Below are 26,171 nucleotides of genomic sequence, written 5' to 3'. Positions count from 1 at the left end.
AAGCACTTAAAAGTGGAAGTACATACCACATTTGCAACCACTTCATACTGACAGAATCACTACCCTACTGGCATAAAACGCCAGTATGCACTAATAATAATTTGTGCACAACTAACGACAGCCTACCTCAAAAAAGATCCAGTACAGTAGCTATAAGCATGTAAGATTCCCCACCCTTTTCACTTGAACAAATGAATTTTTAAAGTTATAATCTATGCCTAAAGTTTCTAATAAAGACTTTACCTATGTGAGTTTTCGAATAAACCATCGATTTCAGGCCATAAATTCCGAACTACACTCCTGGAAATTGAAATAAGAACACCGTGAATTCATTGTCCCAGGAAGGGGAAACTTTATTGACACATTCCTGGGGTCAGATACATCACATGATCACACTGACAGAACCACAGGCACATAGACACAGGCAACAGAGCATGCACAATGTCGGCACTAGTACAGTGTATATCCACCTTTCGCAGCAATGCAGGCTGCTATTCTCCCATGGAGACGATCGCAGAGATGCTGGATGTAGTCCTGTGGAACGGCTTGCCATGCCATTTCCACCTGGCGCCTCAGTTGGACCAGCGTTCGTGCTGGACGTGCAGACCGCGTGAGACGACGCTTCATCCAGTCCCAAACATGCTCAATGGGGGACACATCCGGAGATCTTGCTGGCCAGGGTAGTTGACTTACATCTTCTAGAGCACGTTGGGTGGCACGGGATACATGCGGACGTGCATTGTCCTGTTGGAACAGCAAGTTCCCTTGCCGGTCTAGGAATGGTAGAACGATGCGTTCGATGACGGTTTGGATGTACCGTGCACTATTCAGTGTCCCCTCGACGATCACCAGTGGTGTACGGCCAGTGTAGGAGATCGCTCCCCACACCATGATGCCGGGTGTTGGCCCTGTGTGCCTCGGTCGTATGCTGTCCTGATTGTGGCGCTCACCTGCACGGCGCCAAACACGCATACGACCATCATTGGCACCAAGGCAGAAGCGACTCTCATCGCTGAAGACGACACGTCTCCATTCGTCCCTCCATTCACGCCTGTCGCGACACCACTGGAGGCGGGCTGCACGATGTTGGGGCGTGAGCGGAAGACGGCCTAACGGTGTGCGGGACCGTAGCCCAGCTTCATGGAGACGGTTTCGAATGGTCCTCGCCGATACCCCAGGAGCAACAGTGTCCCTAATTTGCTGGGAAGTGGCGGTGCGGTCCCCTACGGCACTGCGTAGGATCCTACGGTCTTGGCGTGCATCCGTGCGTCGCTGCGGTCCGGTCCCAGGTCGACGGGCACGTGCACCTTCCGCCGACCACTGGCGACAACATCGATGTACTGTGGAGACCTCACGCCCCACGTGTTGAGCAATTCGGCGGTACGTCCACCCGGCCTCCCGCATGCCCACTATACACCCTCGCTCAAAGTCCGTCAACTGCACATACGGTTCACGTCCACGCTGTCGCGGCATGCTACCAGTGTTAAAGACTGCGATGGAGCTCCGTATGCCACGGCAAACTGGCTGACACTGACGGCGGCGGTGCACAAATGCTGCGCAGCTAGCGCCATTCGACGGCCAACACCGCGGTTCCTGGTGTGTCCGCTGTGCCGTGCGTGTGATCATTGCTTGTACAGCCCTCTCGCAGTGTCCGGAGCAAGTATGGTGGGTCTGACACACCGGTGTCAATGTGTTCTTTTTTCCATTTCCAGGAGTGTATATGCCGGTTATGATACTTTCATCCACGGAATGCCACAAACCCACTCTTTCTTGGACTAAATCTATCAGTTTCTCACGCTCCGTATTTTGTGTGCGAGAACGTCGGTCGATTTGCCCGAAGAAAACAAACTCATTTGAATTTCAGCGACTGTCGTCTGAAGACTGTACGCTCGGTCGATAAAATCGGCTACAGTGCGATCGAGCACGTAGTGGCGAACTGATTGGAAAAATCGCCCGTCTCCGGCCGATGTCGGTCGTCAGGGAAATCCAACGATATCGGAGCCACTGTGGCCGCTGCCTTAGATTTCATCAAAGAAATCGTTCGGCTTCTGTATATTGCAATGAGATATCTAATCCCCTAGGAGCGCTAGCATAGCTACAGCTGTCTGTCGTGTAATGTTTATCAACATGGCTTCGAAATTTACATGGTGCTTTGCATCTATAACGAAACTGATTGAAATGTACGAGACAGATGAAGCACTGTCTAACTTGCGACATCCCGAATACAAAAACAGAATACAAGGAACCGAGAGCTATAACAAAAGTTACGACCATTAGCTGTGACGCACGACCGTGATGTAACCCCGTGGATACAAATCTACAACTTTTGTAGAAATAAAAATATTGCTTAATGACTATAGTATATAGTTTTGGAGTACTGCTGCGTGGTCTGGAGGACTAACGGAATACATCGAGAAACTTCAAAGAAGAGCGTCATGTTTTGCATTATCGCGAAATACGGGAGAGAGTAACAGTGACACGATACAGGATATGGGGTCGGCATCATTAAAACAAAGGCGTTTTTCATTGCGGCGGAGTCTTCTGACGAAATTCCAATCACCATCTTTCCCATCAGAATGAGAAAATATTTCGTGATGCCGACCTACATAGGGAGAAAGGAGCATCATAATAAAATAAGGAAGATTAGAGCTCTCATGGAAAGATATAGGAGTTCGTTTTCTCCTCGCGCTGCTCGAGATTGGAATGATAGAGAATTATTGTGAAGCTGGTTCGATGAACTTTCTGTCAGACACTGAAGTGTGATTTTCAGAGTATCGATGTAGATGTAAATGTACTAAATAGTTATTTTCCTTCAGATATTCCTCCTTCAGCGCTTTATAAAAAGCTTCTTACGTTTCTGGTATTATTTTTGTCACTGGACACTGCGGTATTCGAGTGCTATACTGCAAACTAGCGTAGGTTTTTTCCTGTTACAAGGAATCGTAATATTACGGTAAGTCTGTCGTTTGGGATATAGCATTTTTGAGGCGAGCGTTATGCTCCGCAGTATAAGGAGTCATTTACATGAGCACGTATTGAAATACACTCTCGTCCATTCGCAAGTAATTTTCATACGACTTTACGTCCTCGACTTGAAGCTCCCGTAACATATTTCCTTCTAGGCTTTTATTACATCGCCCTGAGACCCACACTTCAATCAAGAACGTTTCCTTTTTCTTTTTTCCGCTCCTCTTCAGAATACAAACACAATGTAATTGTAATACAGGCAAATGCGGAGTACAGTAACAATTTGTCCGCCATTCTAGAACGTTGACGAAATACTGAATGGCAGTACAATGCCACCTTTTGGCGCCATTTCAAAGATCTTTGTCCAATACTTGATCAAATTTCTTTGTCCAATAAATTTGGGAGTGTAATATCCCCCGAACAGCTGTTTTTATCATGAATGACCATTTGACGTAGCCACATTTAATCACTCAGTGAGAGGTAATATTGATCGGCTGCGAGGATGGTGTGAGGAAATGTGGCCACAAGAGAAGTGTTATCACAATAAACGTAAACCATATGCCGTGTCACCGTGCTATCACCCATCAAGTCGCTGCGTAGTACACCAAGACGCGGATTAACTTTGTCTGCTCCAGATCAAAGACTGTAATACAAATTTGCACAATACTGTAACAGAGTAGTTGTAGATCACTATTCGAGTGCCAGCCTGCTAACTTTAACGCTTGCTGAAACTTATAAATTTACTTGGAACTCGAAATTTTCAGCATTACATGTAGAATAGACATCTGACACAATAACCTAACACCGTAAACGTATCATAGCTAAACGTCTTGTTTTCAAATAGCCGTGAAACAGCTTGTAACAACAAGAGATAAAACCTAAGTTTATCGCAGATATTTCGGACCATTCGTTTCCATTTCAAGTTGGCTTTCATTAATAATTGACAGTTGTTATGTCGTCACATAGGTAGTTGGAGTGATTGAAGAGTCTACGTGAAGCATGACTGTTAGAATTGTTGACAACTAAATATGTGTGAGTGTGTACACAAATTTGTGAAATCGTGTTGTGGATCACGAACACTGTACAAAGGACATTTTACAAAAGAGTTGATGTTTATACAGAGTAAGTACACTCCTGGAAATGGAAAAAAGAACACATTGACACCGGTGTGTCAGACCCACCATACTTGCTCCGGACACTGCGAGAGGGCTGTACAAGCAATGATCACACGCACGGCACAGCGGACACACCAGGAACCGCGGTGTTGGCCGTCGAATGGCGCTAGCTGCGCAGCATTTGTGCACCGCCGCCGTCAGTGTCAGTCAGTTTGCCGTGGCATACGGTGCTCCATCGCAGTCTTTAACACTGGTAGCATGCCGCGACAGCGTGGACGTGAACCGTATGTGCAGTTGACGGACTTTGAGCGAGGGCGTATAGTGGGCATGCGGCAGGCCGGGTGGACGTACCGCCGAATTGCTCAACACGTGGGGCGTGAGGTCTCCACAGTACATCGATGTTGTCGCCAGTGGTCGGCGGAAGGTGCACGTGCCCGTCGACCTGGGACCGGACCGCAGCGACGCACGGATGCACGCCAAGACCGTAGGATCCTACGCAGTGCCGTAGGGGACCGCACCGCCACTTCCCAGCAAATTAGGGACACTGTTGCTCCTGGGGTATCGGCGAGGACCATTCGCAACCGTCTCCATGAAGCTGGGCTACGGTCCCGCACACCGTTATGCCGTCTTCCGCTCACGCCCCAACATCGTGCAGCCCGCCTCCAGTGGTGTCGTGACAGGCGTGAATGGAGGGACGAATGGAGACGTGTCGTCTTCAGCGATGAGAGTCGCTTCTGCCTTGGTGCCAATGATGGTCGTATGCGTGTTTGGCGCCTTGCAGGTGAGCGCCACAATCAGGACTGCATACGACCGAGGCACATAGGGCCAACACCCGGCATCATGGTGTGGGGAGCGATCTCCTACACTGGCCGTACACCACTGGTGATCGTCGAGGGGACACTGAATAGTGCACGGTACATCCAAACCGTCATCGAACCCATCGTTCTACCATTCCTAGACCGGCAAGGGAACTTGCTGTTCCAACAGGACAATGCACGTCCGCATGTATCCCGTGCCACCCAACGTGCTCTAGAAGGTGTAAGTCAACTACCCCGGCCAGCAAGATCTCCGGATCTGCCCCCATTGAGCATGTTTGGGACTGGATGAAGCGTCGTCTCACGCGGTCTGCACGTCCAGCACGAACGCTGGTCCAACTGAGGCGCCAGGTGGAAATGGCATGGCAAGCCGTTCCACAGGACTACATCCAGCATCTCTACGATCGTCTCCATGGGAGAATAGCAGCCTGCATTGCTGCGAAAGGTGGATATACACTGTACTAGTGCCGACATTGTGCATGCTCTGTTGCCTGTGTCTATGTGCCTGTGGTTCTGTCAGTGTGATCATGTGATGTATCTGACCCCAGGAATGTGTCAATAAAGTTTCCCCCCTGGGACAATGAATTCACGGTGTTCTTATTTCAATTTCCAGGAGTGTAATATTGCTCCCTTAATCCTTCAGACTACTGGCTTTCGTAGAGGCTTGTGAATGGTAAAGCAAGGTAAATACTTAACTGCACAATGGCAGCAACAACGCCCTTTGCTGTAGTTTGTCTCAGCAAGTAGGAACGGCCGCGCGTCTGTATGGTGGGTGATTGACAACATGGACTATTTATCGAGGAATTAATTCCACTTCTCGTAGAGAGTGGTTGCGAATGTGGTGGTGATTACCCCCCTGATGAGTAAAATGAAATTTTCCGAGATGTAAGACTGTAATACTGATTACATATTACAGATAATTATCTTTCTTTTTCAAATACTAGCTTCAACAATGTGAAAATTACAGCTTGTGAAACTACTGTATGAACACCATCTTCCTGGTTCCTCACGTAACCCAAGGTTGTCCAGTATGCTGTTACCAATATGGGATTGACTTTTACTTTGTTTTATTATTTTTATTAACTATTATTACTTCATTTTATCATTGTATTCTTATATTATTTTGTTTATTTTAATATAAAAACATACAGTACGTACACAAGTCCAACTGAAGCTGGGGCACTTCTTCGATCAGTGCTCCTTGGTTCTCAATGTACGTGCAAAGTCATTTCTGTAAGGTGAAATTTCTTTGTCCAATAAATGTGGGAGTGTAATAGCCCTCGAACTTCACCTTACAGACCACAGCTCGTTCATACATTTCCGTAGATGTAGAGCTGACAACTTGTATTATGCACTCTTTAAGGTGATTTACGTCATTACGTCTTGAAGCACACACGCCTTCTTTCACCACTCACCATAGCCAGAAACCACATTGAACCAAATCAGGTGATCGTGCTTTGCAAGACAAAAGTCCACCTCTTCCATTACAGAGTCTACCAGACGTTTCATTCAGGTAATTTCGAACCTTTAAGGAATAATGTGGTGGTGCACAATCTTGATGGAAGTTACCTGATGTTACGCACTACGAGGGTGAAAATTATCAACAACAAAATTTAGGAACATATCCAGTTAAGAATTTCACGTTACAGTCTGATCATTAAAAAAATGTGGACCAAGCACTCCAAACTCAAAAACATCGTACCATACGCTAACTTTCGGAGAAGATCGAGTATGCTCTTAGTTCATAGGGAGTCTGTACTCCAAATGACGCAACTGCACTTATTCACGTTGTCGTCAACATGAAATGTGGCTTCACCCAACAAAAAGAACCCAACATCAGGGGCCATGTGCATCTTTTCTAATAACACTTCAGCAGCTTCCACACGAGCTATTTTATCAGCGTCAGATAGGGCCCGTATCATTTGAATGTGGTACTGTTTCGTTCCCAGATCGAACTGAGCAATTCTTCAGACATTTGTCTGTGCGATTTCGATTTCCAATGCTACTCTCGTAACTGAATTCCGTGGGCTCTTAATCATAAATCCTTCAACATTTATGACGTTATATTCTGTTGTAATACTCCTTCAACGACAGAGCGAGGTGGTGCAGTGGCTAGCACACTGGACTCGCGTCCGGCCATCCTTATTTAGTTTTCCCGTGATTTCCCTAAATCGCATCAGTCAAATGCCGGGATGGTTCCTTTGAAAGAGTACGGCTGACTTCCATCTCCATCCTCCCCTAACCCGATTGGATCGATGACCGCGCCATTTGGTCCCCTTCCCAAATCAACCGACCAACTTCTTGAACGTCCACTGTTTCCAGTCATTGGTCACAGATTTCTCGTGAAGTCGGCATATCGTTAAATGGCTTGAAGGGCCATTATGAAACTACTGCTGAAATTTTTTTTCTTACTACGAAAGGTGTCCCAAATACTTCCATCCAAGCTGCTGCCTTGGTTCTCTCTTCCAAAGTAAGTCAGGTGACCGTCTCTAGTCTCCAACCAAAGAAAATTCAAAATTATGTAGTACCATGTGAGTGGACAGTCCTGTATTTTTCACTTTGTACTATTCGTCTGTGACAGTGAATCTGACACATTTACGCTTAAATACCTCATAGAAATGTCGTCCACGAGCTGTAGGTAGATCCCACAATGGACCAAAATTGTATCATTATTAACTTCGCAACAGATATATGAACTGACTGACAGCACATCACAACAGTCGTTATGTAATGACAAGTACATTGATGTAGGACCTACACAGTATTGTTATTATTATTATTATTATTATTATTATTATTATCAGTGGTCAGACATAAATCATTGACAGCCTGAAGCCTTCCAGTTTCTGAAAGTTCAGAAGTACGGAGTCCGGCAGTCAAGTGATTTACTAACAGCAAGTACTGTGTAATGGATACTTGTTAACTTGGTTGATTTGAAATGGAGGTGCAGGATTTGGATGAAGCAATTGTCGCTAGGGAGAGGTGTTGCACACGTGGAGCATGTCTCGTATTACGTTTCTACCGTCAATGTGGACACCTTTCTTTTCCGGAAGGAGTTACAGGTAGCACCTGCGATGCACTGAAAATTGCTTCTCCACACTCTATAAAGTAAGAGTTGTTAGAAATAAGCAGTACCAAGTGTCTCACTGACTTATTAGTTCGGCATTTAATAAAACACATACAAAAACTAAAGTGTCATCATTTTAAAAATACAAGTGTTCGAATGAAATTCTGTATCATTCTTAAGTTCAGTTGTTGATAATGGTGAGCGAAAGGGGGACACTAGCTAATATGTGATTGCTCTCGTCGGTAATGGTCCCAGAAAGGTTGGGAACCAGTGTCGTAGAGGAAGGATGTTGTGGCGTTTATGCCTCATGTTTGCCTACATTTTGTTACATCTCGTTGTTACGTTTTAAACTACAGGGTGTTTATAAATGAATATCGTGGTTTTAACGCTTTTTAATATTTATTACATTAAACTTATAAATGATATGTCAAACGAAAGAGGAACTCAAACAGTTTTACCAAGAACCTTATAAACATGGTGCGCCACCTCACTCGCACAGCGCAGTACGCGATTGGTTGAACTTCACTGTACCCAAGCGCTGGATAGAACGCAAGGGGCCCAATGACAGGGCTTGCTTTGCACGGCCTCCACGTTCACCCGACCTAACGCCATGCGAATTTTTCCTTTGCGGCTTCATCGAGGATCGTGTGTACGTGCCTCCGCTACCAGCAGACCTCCCTGAATTAAGAAACCGGATTGAAGCAGCTGATGCTACAATCACTGAAGAAACACTTATCAACGTTTGGGAAGAACTCGGCTATAGACTTAATGTGTGCCGTGTGACAAATGGTGCTCACGTTGAACATTTATAAGGTTCTTGGTAAAACTGTTTGAGTTGCTCTTTCAGTTGACATATCATTTATAACTGTAAGTTTAATAAAATAAATATTATAAAGCGTTAGAACCCCGATATTCATTTATAAATACCATGAACAGTTTAGAAAGATTTTAGTCGCTGGAACCTAGACAGAAGGTACGATCATCCGTCGTACTCATCCCACTACGCGCCAGATGCTCTGATAGCACCGGAACGAGGGGACGAATGGAGGCTGTATGGAGGAGCAGCATACAGGGAAAGCGGGGATTCGCGAAGAAGCGTATCGTTCGTTAGTTATATTTAACGTTTAAACGTGTAACACCGGAAATGCATATCCTCATATTTCCATCTATTGTACGGTAAAGTTTTCCCTTATTTTGTTACCTGAAGATATGACATTTCTGTGTCTTTATATATTGTAATTGTTTTACTATTTGTATGTATATATATCTATGCATTTATGTCGATGTATAATTGGTTTGTTTTGTAAATATTATTTGTATTTTTACGCTGGGTCTTGCCTAGGGAAAACTATGCTATCGAACGAATATATCGATAGATCGTGTGGAGAACCAAAGTGTTTAGGATCTTTGGTAGTGTTAACTCTGCCGCGTGGAGCGCGGGCAGAGCAGAAGAGTCTGGCTGGAGGAGGGCGGTGGAGCAGGTGTGTTGTGTGACGCTCCCGCGAGTTGCCGCGCTTTCGGGGTTTGGCAGCATGTAATTGCGCTCGACTTGCTATGATAGTTTCTGACACGGTGTGGCGGACGGGAAGCATTAGCTGGCACACATCAAGAGCCCGTTTCACCTGGAGACCGTGTCGAGAAGAAGGCGCGCCAACATCCAGCTTCTGCAACAGCTACGGCCGACAATGAGTGACTGTCGCCACCTCCTCGATCGACGACTTCAAACCTGCAATCAACCAACAAGGAAGACTGGAAGCACGTTAAGTTTTAGAACTGTATGGCAGACCTCAACTTTTCAAACTGTTTCAAAATTACAGCAACGTAGCATGAACCTTTGTTGCTCATTGTCCCAATTGCATTACCAAGCCGGGTCCCTTCCTTTTCCGGAATGAACCCGAGTGCCGTTGAAATTCAGACGCCAGCATTAAAGTAATATCATTCCGTTTCACTGCTTTAATTTCAAAATTCAGTTAAGGTATTCATAGCTGGCTACAATATTTAGATTACAGAAGCACAAATTAAGAGTGCGAGTTTTGTTACCATATTTTAGCTTACCTGTGACTGCAGCTCAGCTTGGCACGTACTAAATTTTACTTTTGTTAATTGTTCAGAATCATTTAATTCAGGTTCAAACTTAAATCTCTTATTTCTAACTTGCGTAGATTCAAGTAGCTTTTTAAATGATTGTTGAGGTAGCCCAAGACTAACCTTATTTTATTGAATTTCGTAGTGCTTCAGAAACAAAGTTCACTATTAATTTCAGTCACTAAATTAACTTTCAATTTTCCGGTTTTATCAATTATTTTTCTAAATTAAGTCAGAGTGTAGCGAAATTTATTACTTCTAACAAACAATCAGTTTTCACACAACACGTGTCAACCTTCAGTTGCCACGCTTTTAGTGCTAATTATATGTGCAATAACCTTTCTTTTTCAGTTATTACAGTAGTTGTCCATAGCACTGGCGACCGTAATTTTCCCCAAATCTCAAATATCTAATTAAGGTCAATTAATTGTTATCGTAACGACCGCACATTTACTTTCTTTATTAACTTTACCCCTTTTCAAAATTAATTTCCACCAATTTCATTTGCATTATTCCTTTCATTATGATGTAACCCTTTCCTCCCTCTTTACCGACAGATTACCTTCGGTGACGATTGCTTTTCCCAAATTTCCATTAGGTACACGCGGTTTAATTTTTCACTGTCATTAAGGTCGATAAGCGAGGGGGAGGTTACAAACGTTAATGTGCGTCTATAGCCGCACTGCTGACGTTACTTGCGCTGAGAGCTTGTTAACAACTATTTTTGTTACTTTCAACTCCTCAACTCCTGTTTGAATCTCGTAAAAATATGTAATAAACGAACGGCGTACTCACCTTATTAGCAGCAGGAACTTGTGGTGGACTCTCACTGACAGTCTAACTTTTGGTGCACTGCAGTAAATCAGAAATTACTCTGGACCTCTGCAGTAACCAAGGTGACAGGGTGTTAAAACCCGGTATTGGGTGCTGCACCTCGTCCACACTAAGTGACACACTGCATGCATATCACAAACAGCCCTGTTACTCGTGGACGATTTGAGAAAAGGAGTTCCAGGGATCGTATCTGACTGTGCCCATAAACTTGCTCTAAGGAAGTTTCCCAATTTATTAGTGTACCAAAGTGGACTATCAAACATATCTACATGGAATAGTGCACAATTCTCAGCCATGCAAGACAGAGTAAGACAGTGGTTGTAAAACATTTCCTAATCGAGAGGGACCAGACACGACTGTCATGCTGCCGCCATTGAATGATGGTCCCTCAAAACAAGTATCTGACTGATCACTCTGAAGGGAACTGCACGCATTCGACATTTGGAGTCGAATACCTCGCAAATGGCCATTGCTCATAGTCAACTTTGATTCCGTACGGAACTGTTGTGCACAGCGACCGTAGTCTATAAGGAAATAGAGGCACAAAGCAACCAGTCGCAATACCATTAGTTTTTGTTACTCTTGCATGTCTAGGTTTCGGCTATAAATAGCCATCTTCAATGCGTTTGAGTTACAATCCAACGAACTCGCGGCAGTACATGTCGCCATGTGATCACTGGGTGACATGCGCTGCCAGCAGTTTGTTGGATTGTAAGTCAAATACACTGAAGATTACTATTTATAGCCAAAATCCAGATATGCAAGAGTAATAAAAACTAGCAGGATTGCGACTAATTGCTGTGTGCCTCTCCTTCGTTATTTTTCATAATGACACACACAACTGCACCTCTTCAGTGGGGCAAATAAAACAGGAAATGGATCGCATGTGACTGGAGACGAATGGTGTAGTCTGACGAGTCGTGATTTCAGGTCTTTCCAAACGATGCGATGTGTAGAGTACTCAGACAGGCCAATGTTACGTTTAATCCATAGTGTGTTTCTTTGGTGTTTTCGGGGCGTTTTTCGTAGCATGACTTGGGTCCCCTCATTCCGGTTATGAGCATGAACCAGTGTATTTATATCAACATTCTTTGTGACCAAAGGTTTCTCTATCTTCTACATCTTCATGATGAATAAGCAATGGACACTGCATTTTTCTATTGTGGCAGGGGCAGTGGGCACAGAGCTGCATGCATACATTCACGGTCAGATAAACACTCAGGCGTCTACTGACCCACTAAATCACCTGATCTTCATCCTGTAGATATACATGGAACTAAACTGAACAGCTGGTGGAAAAATAGCTACAACACCTTCGAAATTTGGTATCTCGAGGGATTAGAACTTCAGTGTGAGATTTCAGCTGGATATGGCATACACCTCCTGATCAAAAGCATCCAAACACCTATTAGTGTCTCTTCACTTTTGTGACTTCTTGAACTGTGCGAGGCGCACGTTCAATAAGTCGTCTTAATGTGTAGGAATGGCAACCCATTCTTCCTCAAGAACCGAAACCAGAGGAGGTAGTGATACTGGACACTGGGCTTTGGGGTGAAGTCTACGTTCCAAAGGTATTCTATTGGGTTCAGATCGGTAACAGGCCAGTCCGTTCCAGGAATGTAATTGCCCATAAGACACAGCGTCACAGACACTGTTTTATGACAGAGTGAATTGTCATAGTGATAGAACTTTGTCTCCGAAATGTTCCTCTACAATATGCAGTAAACAGTATGGTAAAATGTGTACAAACCCTTTCTTAAGCGCGATAGGGAGCCCCTCACCCTCACGAAGGCGAACACCCACATATCATAACACCACATCCTCTGAAATTTTCTGTTAGCAACACACATGATTCTGCAGGCATTCACTACAGCCATCAGCCTTCCATCGCATTCACCACGACACATCACTCGTCTGCAGTTATCCGCATCCCAGCGGTGTCCGTTTTTACACTGTCTCAATTGTCGTTTAGCACTGACTAAAGAAATGTCCAGCTGATGTTGAGCTCGACCATTGCACCCCATTCTCTTTAACTCCCTATGCACAGGCATTTTGATAACTGCGTTGCTGGTAGCCTTTTGGAACCAACAAGTGATCCCTTCCACTCATTTCATGCGATTTTTGACAACACCATCCGCACTGCTCAGTGGTTCCTGTCCGCCAGTTCATGAGGTCTACCTGTGCTGGGTTTGGTTGTGGTTGTAACTTCTCATTTCCACTGCATAATCACATCACCAACCGTCGACTTGGGCAACTCTAGATGGGTTTTCAAACTGCCGCTGGTGGATTTGTTACAATTACGACATCCGATTAAAATTACTTCATAGTTGACGACTGTCACTTGTCGTTACAGTGTTGCCACATCGGCTGCCGGCTACCGCTCAGTTATAGCTGACAGAGAAACACGGTGGGTCACTTCACAAATGCTGTTAATGTATGAGGCGGAGCAATGTTAGGGCGGCCGCCGCGAAATACCTCGGAAATGCGGAGTGCTCTTTCAAAAGCTTATTTTAAGTGATCAATGACTGAACTGCGGCACACAATGCGTTTTGTAGCCCTGAATTCAAACTCGTGTGCTAAGCTAACTACAACCTCTTGATGCGCAGTGTTTCCGAAAAAACGGCGGTCAACAGTCTGCGGCAGAACTAGAGTAGCGATCGCTCTGTTGGCAGTGATGAAAGTTTACCTGTGTGAGGAAACTCTAGACAGGAAAAAGTTGATTTTCAGCGCTAAAAGGAAACTGTAATTTCTCACTACAATTGAGGACCTGTAACTATCCTCCTACTGGCTACACGAGCTGTCTAGTTACCAATTGATGAACAGTCCTCGTTGGAACTTGGCTACACGTTATCGGCGACACAGGCTGATTTAAAACGAAAAAAAAAATGATAGGAAGAAAAATAAGAGCTGGGAAAGAAGTCAGTACGATGATGAAGATGACACTGTAAAGAATTAGAAATAAAAAATTACATTTCAACCAATTAATTCAACAAAATAATAATAAAAATATTTTGTTAGATTTAGAAACAAACATCTGAGGAGATTGGAACCTACGGCCTTGTATACCTCAGGTTTATTCGCTAAACATTGCGCACCGGCCGGTGTGGCCGAGCGGTTCAAGACGTTTCAGTCTGGAACCGCGCTGCTGCTACGGTCGCAGGTTCTAATCCTGCCTCGGGCATGGATGTGTGTGATGTCCTTAGGTTAGTTAGGTTTAAGTAGTTCTACGTTCCAGGGGACTGATGACCTCAGATGTTAAGTCCCATAGTGCTCAGAGCCATTTGAACCATTTTTTGAGCTAAACATTGCGCTACGGCTCAGTACTGAATCATGTAATTACATTTATGACTGTGGTGAACGATGAACTGCAGCCTTCGAAAATTAGGTTGCACGTAATGTCGTGTGACGCATATCTAATGTAAGCCGATTTCTTTGATATACACTCCTGGAAATGGAAAAAAGAACACATTGACACCGGTGTGTCAGACCCACCATACTTGCTCCGGACACTGCGAGAGGGCTGTACAAGCAATGATCACACGCACGGCACAGCGGACACACAAGGAACCGCGGTGTTGGCCGTCGAATGGCGCTAGCTGCGCAGCATTTGTGCACCGCCGCCGTCAGTGTCAGCCAGTTTGCCGTGGCATACGGAGCTCCATCGCAGTCTTTAACACTGGTAGCATGCCGCGACAGCGTGGACGTGAACCGTATGTGCAGTTGACGGACTTTGAGCGAGGGCGTATAGTGGGCATGCGGGAGGCCGGGTGGACGTACCGCCGAATTGCTCAACACGTGGGGCGTCAGGTCTCCACAGTACATCGATGTTGTCGCCAGTGGTCGGCGGAAGGTGCACGTGCCCGTCAACCTGGGACCGGACCGCAGCGACGCACGGATGCACGCCAAGACCGTAGGATCCTACGCAGTGCCGTAGGGGACCGCACCGCCACTTCCCAGCAAATTAGGGACACTGTTGCTCCTGGGGTATCGGCGAGGACCATTCTCAACCGTCTCCATGAAGCTGGGCTACGGTCCCGCACACCGTTAGGCCGTCTTCCGCTCACGCCCCAACATCGTGCAGCCCGCCTCCAGTGGTGTCGCGACAGGCGTGAATGGAGGGACGAATGGAGACGTGTCGTCTTCAGCGATGAGAGTCGCTTCTGCCTTGGTGCCAATGATGGTCGTATGCGTGTTTGGCGCCGTGCAGGTGAGCGCCACAATCAGGACTGCATACGACCGAGGCACACAGGGCCAACACCCGGCATCATGGTGTGGGGAGCGATCTCCTACACTGGCCGTACACCACTGGTGATGGTCGAGGGGACACTGAATAGTGCACGGTACATCCAAACCGTCATCGAACCCATCGTTCTACCATTCCTAGACCGGCAAGGGAACTTGCTGTTCCAACAGGACAACGCACGTCCGCATGTATCCCGTGCCACCCAACGTGCTCTAGAAGGTGTAAGTCAACTACCCTGGCCAGCAAGATCTCCGGATCTGTCGCCCATTGAGCATGTTTGGGACTGGATGAAGCGTCGTCCCACGCGGTCTGCACGTCCAGCACGAACGCTGGTCCAACTGAGGCGCCAGGTGGAAATGGCATGGCAAGCCGTTCCACAGGACTACATCCAGCATCTCTACGATCGTCTCCATGGGAGAATAGCAGCCTGCATTGCTGCGAAAGGTGGATATACACTGTACTAGTGGCGACATTGTGCATGCTCTGTTGCCTGTGTCTATGTGCCTGTGGTTCTGTCAGTGTGATCATGTGATGTATCTGACCCCAGGAATGTGTCATTAAAGTTTCCCCTTCCTGGGACAATGAATTCACGGTGTTCTTATTTCAATTTCCAGGAGTGTAATAACTTTATATGTGACGCTGAATCGCGTCTTGCGCGGAAATATCGAGTAAGTTTTTTTTCTGAAATACTTTTAAACCGGTTGCTGTAGCAGCCTGCCACGATGGAATGGGAAAATTTTTACAGTAGTGTTTGTTTAGTGCTGCGTATGAAACGTACGTATTTCATTAGCATCTTTGAGCACGCGCGTGTGTGTGTGTGTTTGTGTGTGTGTGTGTGTGTGTGTGTGTGTGTGTGTGTGTGTGTGTGTTCTTTTTGGTGCTGTAATTATGTGAAAGAAAATACGAAATAAAAGAACCAGTTCCATGATTCTGTCTCCAAACACATCACGAAAGGATGCTGGACAAGGAACAGGAAGTGAACTGACCAATGTTGTGGCAATTTTGCAGGTCCAGGTGCGATGTCGAGCGCTCTGGTTGGAGGAAATCAGCTCCAACGCGTGAAGAGTCAACTATAAAGTAATTTTAATCGGAGTGTAATCCACGTTCAAAGTCAATGTGCTTTCCTGACCGATTCATTCTGTGTTATTGCTTCTCTCCTGACAACACAATACTCCCTGCCTCCTTTTACCGTGGCGGGTTCAAGCTCCGTATAGGCAACTTGCCAGTTGCGTCATTTTGAACCCACTGCGCCGCTGGTGATAAATTGACTTCTGCAGCGTATTTAGCTGTGTATATTAAAGAAATGCACTCAACCGACTAACCCACTGCTAAAACTGATCAGTGGCTTCAAACGGAACATGTCGGATATTTACCAAAAAAAAAACTCAACAAATTGAAGCTAAATTAGTCGAAAGGCATTTATTGTGTGGACCATGAAACACAGTTTTTTTACTGCTACCCTTTATTAATGGCGAAAGCATACTTCGCAGTTCTTGTTGCGGTATCGAGTTTGAACACCAGTTTTCGAAATTTGCGTTAAATTAGTCCCATCCAATAGTCAGCAGGACAAAAGGGAACCAATATTAGCTTGTAAGCGCAAGGAACAGTCCATCGCTAATTTAAAGCTCTGTATCGACTTACTTCTTGGTCCTGCTACTCCGTAGTACGAAAATTTGCCCAGTGCCTCTTGTTATACGAAATAAAGCGTTGGGTTCAAATATATATGCGCAGCATCTTAGTAAATAGAATTGATAAACGTACCTATGTGATTACACATACTTTAAATTCTTGTCAGATCTATCCCATAATATTTTATCTGCAAATTGTTCTATGACATTAGGAGAATGATTAAGAAAGTACAAGAGAATACAATATATATAAAATGTGTTCGAATATAACTAGGCCTAAGATCAAAAGTAGGCTGTAGAAAACAGTAACAACTGTATTTGTATTAATATACTGTGTATTAGCGACCACGATGCAACAGTAATAATAGTCTCCTAGTAGCGTTAATTATTATTGAGAGAAAAGCCGTAGGTGCAGTACTTGCCTAGTGCAAAGCTTTTTCTTTTTTTTTTACACTACATTGTGTGGAACAAAGTACAGTTTATTATTGTGAACATCGTGAATATAAGTTAACACCATACTGTACAATCAATCAGGTCAAATTTTTTACAAGTCATGATGACCTTGTACGGTACAACTCTCTATTCATCGTTTTATGTGCTAACAGTGGTAGTTTTATCTCTAAGATTTCTATTTTGTAATTAAATTACCATTAAACCATCCTATTAGCTCTTCTGACTTTCTTTGCTATTCGAATGGATTGGAAACTAAGTAACAAAAAAGGGTTCAAATGGCTCTGAGCACTATGGGACTTAACTTCTGAGGTCATCAGTCCCCTAGAACTTACTACTTAAACCTAACTAACCTAAGGACATTACACACATCCATGCCCGAGGCAGGTTTCGAACCTGCGACAAGAGCGGTCGCGCGGTTCCAGACTGTAGCGCCTAGAACCGCTCGGCCACTTCTGCCGGCAAACTAAGTAACAAAAATGTAAAAAGAACACAAGACAAAAGGCCAGAAATGAATAAAATTAACTGAATGGTAAAGTCGAGTTCCTGAAACGTTTCCCATTGCGACCAATATTCTCCTTCTTGTTGCGTCTCTCCGTTCGGAAGGAATTATGTACAGTTTTCCTCCTTTTTCACCTCGAAAAGAACGACCAACAGCACAGCGCTGAGCCATTATTCTGCTGAACACCACACAACACTTCCTATGCTTCACACGTAACGCTTGGACCCACAATGGCTGCAAATGTCACAGGACGCGGTTTCAGCCAATCCAGAAGTGCAGTCGGCGGCAAACGCATGGGAAAAGGATGGGCATACTTCCCTTTGTACAGAGCTTTATGGCGGGTCCGCCTCCGGTGGCATCTACTGGTCAGTTAGACATTACATAGAAGTGACCAGTCACCTGAATATACACTACTGGTCATTGAAATTGCTACACCAAGAAGAAATGCAGATGATAAATGGGTATTCATTGGACAAATATATTATACTAGAACTGACATGTGATTACATTTTCACGCAGTTTGGGTGCGTAGATCCTGACAAATCAGTACCCAGGACAACCACCTCTGGCCGTAATAACGGCCTTGATACGCCTGGGCATTGAGTCAGAGCTTGGCTGACGTGTACAGGTACAGCTGTCCATGCAGCTTCAACACGATACCACAGTTCATCAAGAGTAGTGACTGGCATATTCTAACGAGCCAGTTGATCGTCCACCATTGGCCAGACGTTTTCAATTGGTAACATATCTGGAGAATGTGCTGGCCAGGGCAGCAGTCAAACATTTTCTGTATCCAGAAAGGCCCGTACAGGAGCTGCAACATGCGGTCGTGCATTATCCTGCGGAAATGTAGGGTTTCGCAGGGATCGAATGAAGGGTAGAGCCACGGGTCGCAACACATCTGAAATGTAACGTCCACTGTCAAAGTGCCGTCAATGCGAACAAGAGGTGACCAAGACGTGTAACCAATGTGATACGCCTAGTGATACGCCAGTATGGCGATGACGAATACACGCTTCCAATGTGCGTCACCGCGATGTCGCCAAACACGCATGCGACCATCATGATGCTGTAAACAGAAGCTGGATTCAACCGAAAAAATGACGTTTTGCCATTCGTGCACCCAGGTTCGTCGTTGAGTACACCATCGCAGGCGCTCCTGTCTGTGATGCAGCGCCAAGGGTAACTGCAGCCACGGTCTTCGAGCTGATAATCCATGCATCTGCAAACGTCGTCGAACTGTTCGTGAAGATGGTTGTTGTCTTGCAAACGTCCCCATCTGTTTACTCAGGGATCGAGACGTGGCTGCACGATCCGTTACAGCCATGCGGATGAGATGCCTGTCATCTTGACTGCTAGTGATACGAGGCCGTTGGGATCCAGCACGGCGTTCCGTATTACCCTCCTGAACCCACTGATTCCATATTCTGCTAACAGTCATTTGATCTCGACTTATACGAGCAGCAATGTCGCGATACGATAAACCGCAATCGCGGTAGGCTACAATCCGACCTTTATCAAAGTCGGAAACGTGATGTTACGCATTTCTCCTCCTTACACGAGGCATCACAACAACGTTTCACCAGGCAACGCCGGTCGGCTGCTGTTTGTGTATGAGAAATCGGTTGGAAACTTTCCTCATGTCAGCACGTTGTAGGTGTCGCCACCGGCGACAACCTTGTGTGAATGCTCTGTAAAGCTAATCGTTTGCATATCATAGCATCTTCTTCCTGTAGGTTAACTTCTGCGTCTGTAGCACGTCACCTTCGTGGTGTAGCAGTTTTAATGGCCAGTATATTTCTGAACTCTCTGCGTCAGCGAACTGAGACTGGAGGCGGTGTTACACGGTACTGGCGTGATGTGCCCTGCGTGTGAATAAATTTTTGTCCATTGTACTTGTCGAGCAAACGTAGAAGACAAGACGAGTTGGAACGTCCCCTTAGAACAATTATACAAGACTGTGTTTAAACTGACATACAATATTTTTAGCGCAACGCAATCTGACTATCAAAGATCCCTGCAAAAGAATGGCCCTGAGTAACATTAAACTATACCTTTCAGAAATCACTTACCTCACAAAAATCTTCGTTACTCGAACTACTGCAATACAGCGAGCGCCACTACTGCCAGCTAAATAAAAGATTCAAACTACGGAAGTCACTAACTACTGATAGGGATAGTTAGCAAATGAAAGATTTTAATAGAGAACAAACACTGTATTTACCTTAATAATCATAATATATATAGCAGTTCAATTTCAAAACTTCCGCCATCTCTCTCCCCACATCCACCACTGCTGGCGGCTCACCTCCAACTGTGCAACGCTACGCGCTGTTCACATCCAGCTGCCGCTGCCTAACACTACAATGGCAGACAACAATGCAAACTAGCACACAGAGCGCTACGTAACGTTGCCAATAAGAAAACATAAACAGCCTACTTACAGAGTGACGTAAATCTTCCGTCTGGGAATAAAAACTCGCTAAGGCGGCAGAGCATGGTGATGGAGAGGCCGAGCCTGGAGGTGTGGGAGCGAACGCTGGCGCTACGGCTCGGCTGGTTTCCGCTCCCTGAATGCTCCATAACCCGCCTCTCCCACCCCCTCCTTCCCCTGCCGAGGTACCCTCACCCCCAACTCCACCGCGCCGACCGCCGTCGCGGCGGCAGCTGCTGTCGCGGCCGTTGCCTTTTACGACCGGCGTCGCCGTTGATGGCGGGCGGTCATCGACGTCGGCCCCGCGTGAGGCGGGCCTGCTGCCACCGCCAGCTGGCCGGCGTCGATATTAAACGCCGCGCCGGACCTTCAGGTGTAGCGTGGCGGACGGCGCCGACCGACCGTTAACACTCTGCCTCTGCCCCTGCAGCCGCAGTAGAAGTTCGTCATCGCTTCTTCTGGACCGCTAACTTTCATCTCTTTCCAGGAAGGTAGGTAACTCCCTAGCCATCCATTTCTTTTTCATTTCTTTAAACGACGTCATGTTCCACTTGCGACTGTACTTCCTTATTACATGCTATTGTAATTTCAAACTGGATCAATCGTTAAGGGAGACGAAACTGGTTTGGGCGACAAGAGTTTAATAACCCTAAACCTGACAGCTGTCTCCCAATCTCTACACCTGGAGTGACAAGGCGGCAGTGCCCCCCCCCCCCCCCCGCCACACCACTCACCCACCCACCACAGCGTCTCACTGCGCCATGGGCTAAATATCCAGACAAATGAGAAATCTAGCTCAGTTCTAAGGAATCTAGCTCAGCTCTGATAGCAAGTACAATAATGTAGTGTGTTGTTGTACACTGATCAGCCACAACATTTGTAAGTAGGCTGTTCAGGTTTTTATGTTGGTAACGCCACGTAGCGCTCTGTATGAAAATCACTGACTGTGCTGTGTGCAGTCTGTGGCTGGTTGGCATTGTTCGAATATTCGCTACTGTAGTGTTGGGCAGCTGGATGTGAACAGCGCGTAGCGTTGCGCAGTTGGAGGTGAGCCGCCAGCAGTGGTGGATGTGGGAAGAGAGATGGCAGAGTTTTGAGAGCGGACGATCTGGACGTGGGTCCGCCAGAAAAACGAAATTTGTAAGACTGGATGTCACGAACTGATATATATATATATATATATATATATATATATATATATATATATATAATGACTTTTAAAACTATGCCTTCAGTAGTTAGAATCCTTTATTGAGCTGGCAGTATTGGCGCTCTTTGTATTCCAGTAGTTCGAGTAACGAAGAGTTCTGTGAGGTAAGTGATTCATGGAAGGTATAGGTTATTGTTAGTCAGGGCCATTCTTTTGTAGGGATTATTGAAAGTCAGATTGCGTTGCGCTAAAAATATTGTGTGTCAGTTTAGTGTTGATCAGAATAAGTAAAGAGAAAAATGTCTGAGTACATTCAAGTTTGCTAAGCTGTTTGAAAATCAAATGACGTAAGAGGTTTATCAGCACAGTAATTCATTAATTTTTCTAAGGGGAGGTTTCACATTACGATCACCTACCTAAGCCAGTATGTCCACGTTCGACGCAGATAACAGCGGCGGCGCATCGCGACATGGAAGCAATGAGGCCTTGGCAGATCGCTCTAGGGAGTTGGCACTGCATCTAGTCACGTAACTCCCATAAATTCTGCGGAGGGGGGCGAAGAGCTCCGATGCCATGTTCAATCACATCCCAGATGTTTTCGATCGGGTTCAGATCTGGTGAGTTGGGGGGCCAGCATATCAACTACAACTCGCCACTGTGTTCTTTGAACCACTCCATCATACTCCTGGTCTTGTGACATGGCGCAATGTCTTGTTGGAAAGTGCCATTGCCGTCGGGAAACATGAGCGTCATGAACGGGGTATGTGGTCTGCAACCAGTATACAATAGTCCTTAGCCGTTATCGTCCACCAGACCCATGGATGCTCGCCTGAATGTTCCAGACCATAAAGGAGCGGCCGCCAGGTTGTCTCCGTCCCGCACCACAGGTGTCAAGGAGCTGTTGCCCTGGAAGACGACGTATTCGCGCCCTCCCATCAGCATGGTGAAGAAGGTATTGAGATCCATCAGACCATGCAAAGCTGTGCTACTGTTCCAACATCCAGTGCCGATAGTCACGTGCCCATTTCAATCGTTTTTGTTTTTTTTTTGTTTTTTTTTTTGTTTTAGGGCGCAAAACTGCTTTGATCATTAGCGCCCGGTCTGTGACTTAGGAAACGGTAAAAAACGAAAATGGAAAGCAGCAGCAATGGGAACGAAACTCAAAAAATTGGAGAAACTAAAAGCAGAAGGAAAGCTTAAAAATCCACTACAGAAAGGGGTTGGTTGTCCCCAAAAAGAGCTTCAAATGACTGACGTCATCTCACTGGCAATAATAAACTCCAGAACGCGATCGGCCGAGCGCGTGTCATCTGCTAAAATGGACGATATATCAGGCGACAGCTGTAGACGGGCGCGTAACGGAGTAAAATAGGGGCACTCAATTAAAAGTTGTCTTACCGTGCACAGCTGAGAGCAGTGGGGTCAGAGTGGGGTAGGATCGCCGCTTAAAATATGTCGATGGCTAAAAAGACAGTGCCCTATCCGGAGTCTAGTTAAAATTACCTCCTCCCGACGACGCGTTCAGGAGGAAGAGGTCCACAGGGAAGAGCTTTCACTTCCCGCAATTTATTATGGGGAAGTGTCGACCAATGTGCGTGCCATAAAAGAACAACACGACGACATAAAACGCTACGTAGATCGGCGAAGGGAATCGATCGAATAGCTGGCCGAAGAAGAGAGACTGCAGCCTTGGCCGCTATATCTGCCGCCTCATTGCCATAGATACCAACGTGTCCTGGGAGCCAGAGAAAAGCCACAGAGACGCCCCCCCAAATGGAGCAAGCGCAGGTAGTCCTGAATCCGGTGGACCAGAGGGTGGACAGGGTAGAGAGCTTGGAGACTGAGGAGAGAGCTGAGAGAATCTGAACAGATAACATACTGTATTGGCTGATGGCGGCGGATGTATTGGACAGCCTGGAGAACAGCGTAAATCTCCGCAGTATAAACCGAACACTGGTCGGGAAGCCGAAATCGATTTGGGGTGTCGCCAACAATATAGGCACTCCCTACACCTAACGATGTTTTCAAGCCATCAGTGTAAATAAATGTGGCTTCCTTCATTTGTGCACATAGAGCAGCAAATGCCCGACGTTAAACAAGTGAAGGGGTTGTAACGCCGGAAATGCATATCCTCCTATTTCCATCTATTGTACTATTATTTTTTTTCCTTGCTTTGTTACCTCAAGATATGACATTTCTGTCTCTTTATATATTGCAATTGTTTTAATGTTTGTATATATATATATATATATTTATGCATTTATGTCGAAGTATAATTGGTTTGTTTCGTAAATATTATTTGTATTTTTACGCTGGGTCTTGCCTAGGGAAGACTGCTATCGAACGATTACGTCGATAGGTCGTGTGAAGAATCAAAGTGTGTAGGATCTTTGGTAGTGTTAACTCTGCCGCGTGGAGCGCGGGCTGAGCAGAGGGAGTCTGGCGGGAGTAGCGAGTGGAGCAGGTGTGTTGTGTGATGCTCCCGCGAGTTGCCGCGCTTTCGGGGTTTGGCAGCATGTAATTGCGCTCGACTTGCGATGATAGTTTCTGACATGGTGTCGCGGACGGGAAACATTAGCTAGCGCACATCAAGAGCCTGTTTCGTCTGGTGATCGTGTCGAGAAGAAGGCGCGCCAACATCCAGTTTCTGCAACAGCGACGGCCGACAATGAGTGACTGTCGCCACCTCCTCGATCGACGGCTTCAAACCTTCAATCAACCAACAAGGAAGACTGGAAGCACGTAAAGTTTTAGAACTGTATGGCAGACCTCAGCTTTTCAAACTGTTCAAATCACAAAATTACAGCAACGTAGCATGAACCTTTGTTGCTCATTGTCCCAATTGCATTACCAAGCAGGGTCCCTTCCTTTTCCGAAATGAACCCGAGTGTCGTTGAAATTCAAACGCCAGCATTAAAGTAATATAGCTAACTCGTTTTCACTGCTTTAATTTCAAAGTTCAGTTATGGCATTCATAGCTGGCTACAATATTCAGATTACACAAGCACGAATTGAGAGTGCGAGCTTTGTTACCGTATTTTAGCTTACCTGTGACTGCAGCTCAGCTTGGTACGTACTGCATTTTACTATTGTTAATTGTTCAGAATCATTTAATTCAAGTTCAAAGTTAAATCCCTTATTTCTAAATTGCGTAGATTCAAGTAGCTTTTGAAATGATTGTTGAGGTAGTCCAAGACTAACCGTTTTTTACTGAAATTCGATGTGCTTCAGAAGGAAAGCTCACTATTAACTTCAGTCACTAAATTAACTTTCGATTTTCCGGTTTTATTAATTCTTTTGCTAAATTAAGTCAGAGTGTAGCGAAATTTATTACTTCTGACAAACTTTCCGTTTTCACACTACACTCGTCAACCTTCAGTTGCCACGCTTCTAGTGCTAATTATATGTGTAATAATCTTTCTTTTTCAGTTACTATAGTAATTGTCCTTAGGACTGGCGACCGTAATTTCCTCCAAATCGCAAATATCTAATTACCGCTAGTTGATTGTTAACGTAACGGCCGCACATTTACTTTCTTTATTAACTTTACCCCTATTTCAAAATTAATTTCCACCAGTTTCATTTGCATTTTTCCTTTCATTTAGATGTAACCCTTTCCTCCCTCTTTACTGACAAATCAACTTCGGTGACTATTGCTTTTCCCAAATTCGCATTAGGTACACGCGGTTTCATTTTTCACTGTCATTAAGGTCGATAAGTGAGGGGGAGGTTACACGTGGCGACCATGACAGGACGATCTTGAAATTTGAGGTTGTTCTGGACACGAATTTTGCATTGTGCAAATCTCATAACAAAGTACTGGTTACGAAATGTTCGATACGTCAGCCAGAATATTAGTGTGAGGAATCCTAATTAGATTTGAGATTTGGCATTTATATTGAAAATTATTAAAATGAGTGAAGGCAACAATTACCAAAATTTGGTAGGCTTGGATAAGGAACAATCGGTCGAATAGTGGGAAACGCGCACCGTGGTACCCATTGTTCAGGGGCGTGCGGCTAGCATGAAAGACGCGACCGCCGAAACGCAACAAAGAGCAGGAATGGAATTCCACACTTTAGAAAATGTTTCGGAATCGGAAGTGAAAATCAGATGTGAATCCCTTGATGAGGAATACGGGGGGACAATTAAAGAGGAAGCCGCTACGGAAGTAAAACCGGTAGTTTCCGGGAATTTAACTGATTTATTGAATGTTTTGATTAACGAAATCAAGAGTCAATCGGCCAAGCAAGAAGCTCAGTCTGAAAAAATTGAACGAAAGCTAGACAGTCAGAACAAAGCTATTAATGTTGTTAACAACAATGTTGGAGTTGATAACACAAAAGTTGATAAAATCAAAGAAGATATTGTTGTGATTAATACCGAAATCGGTAAACAAGAAATGATAGGCGTTCAGGCGGAAATTGCGAGCATAAATACTTGTTTTTATTCTGAAATTAACAGAATCGAGAAAAGTGTAGGAGAATCAGTTGCTCCGATCATCGAGAATAAGGTGACGGAACAAGTTCAATTAGTGAAAAAAGAGGATCAAAAGAAGGTGGAAACTTTAAAAGCTTTAGAATCTGAAGTAGATACCAAAGTGACGAAGCAGGCTAATACCTGCGAAGAGAAAAAAAGGGAAGTAGAAACGCATGCGACAACCACTTGCCAAGTAATTACGAGAGTGTCGGAATTAGAAAAGAAACTTGACGAAAAACAGAGCTATGTGCCAATCTATGCACATAGTTCGGAATTGTCGACGAAAGAGGAGCGGTTCGACCCCTTGAAAAAAGGTGGTATACACGCGACGGATTTCATTAAGAATTGTGAAAGAGTTTTACCCAGATCATGGACTAATGAGAGAAAAATTAATGCGATTAT

The sequence above is a fragment of the Schistocerca cancellata genome, chromosome 7 (genome assembly GCF_023864275.1).
Source record: "Schistocerca cancellata isolate TAMUIC-IGC-003103 chromosome 7, iqSchCanc2.1, whole genome shotgun sequence".
NCBI classification, from domain to species: domain Eukaryota; kingdom Metazoa; phylum Arthropoda; class Insecta; order Orthoptera; family Acrididae; genus Schistocerca; species Schistocerca cancellata.
Note: the sequence above shows the minus strand (reverse complement) of the source record.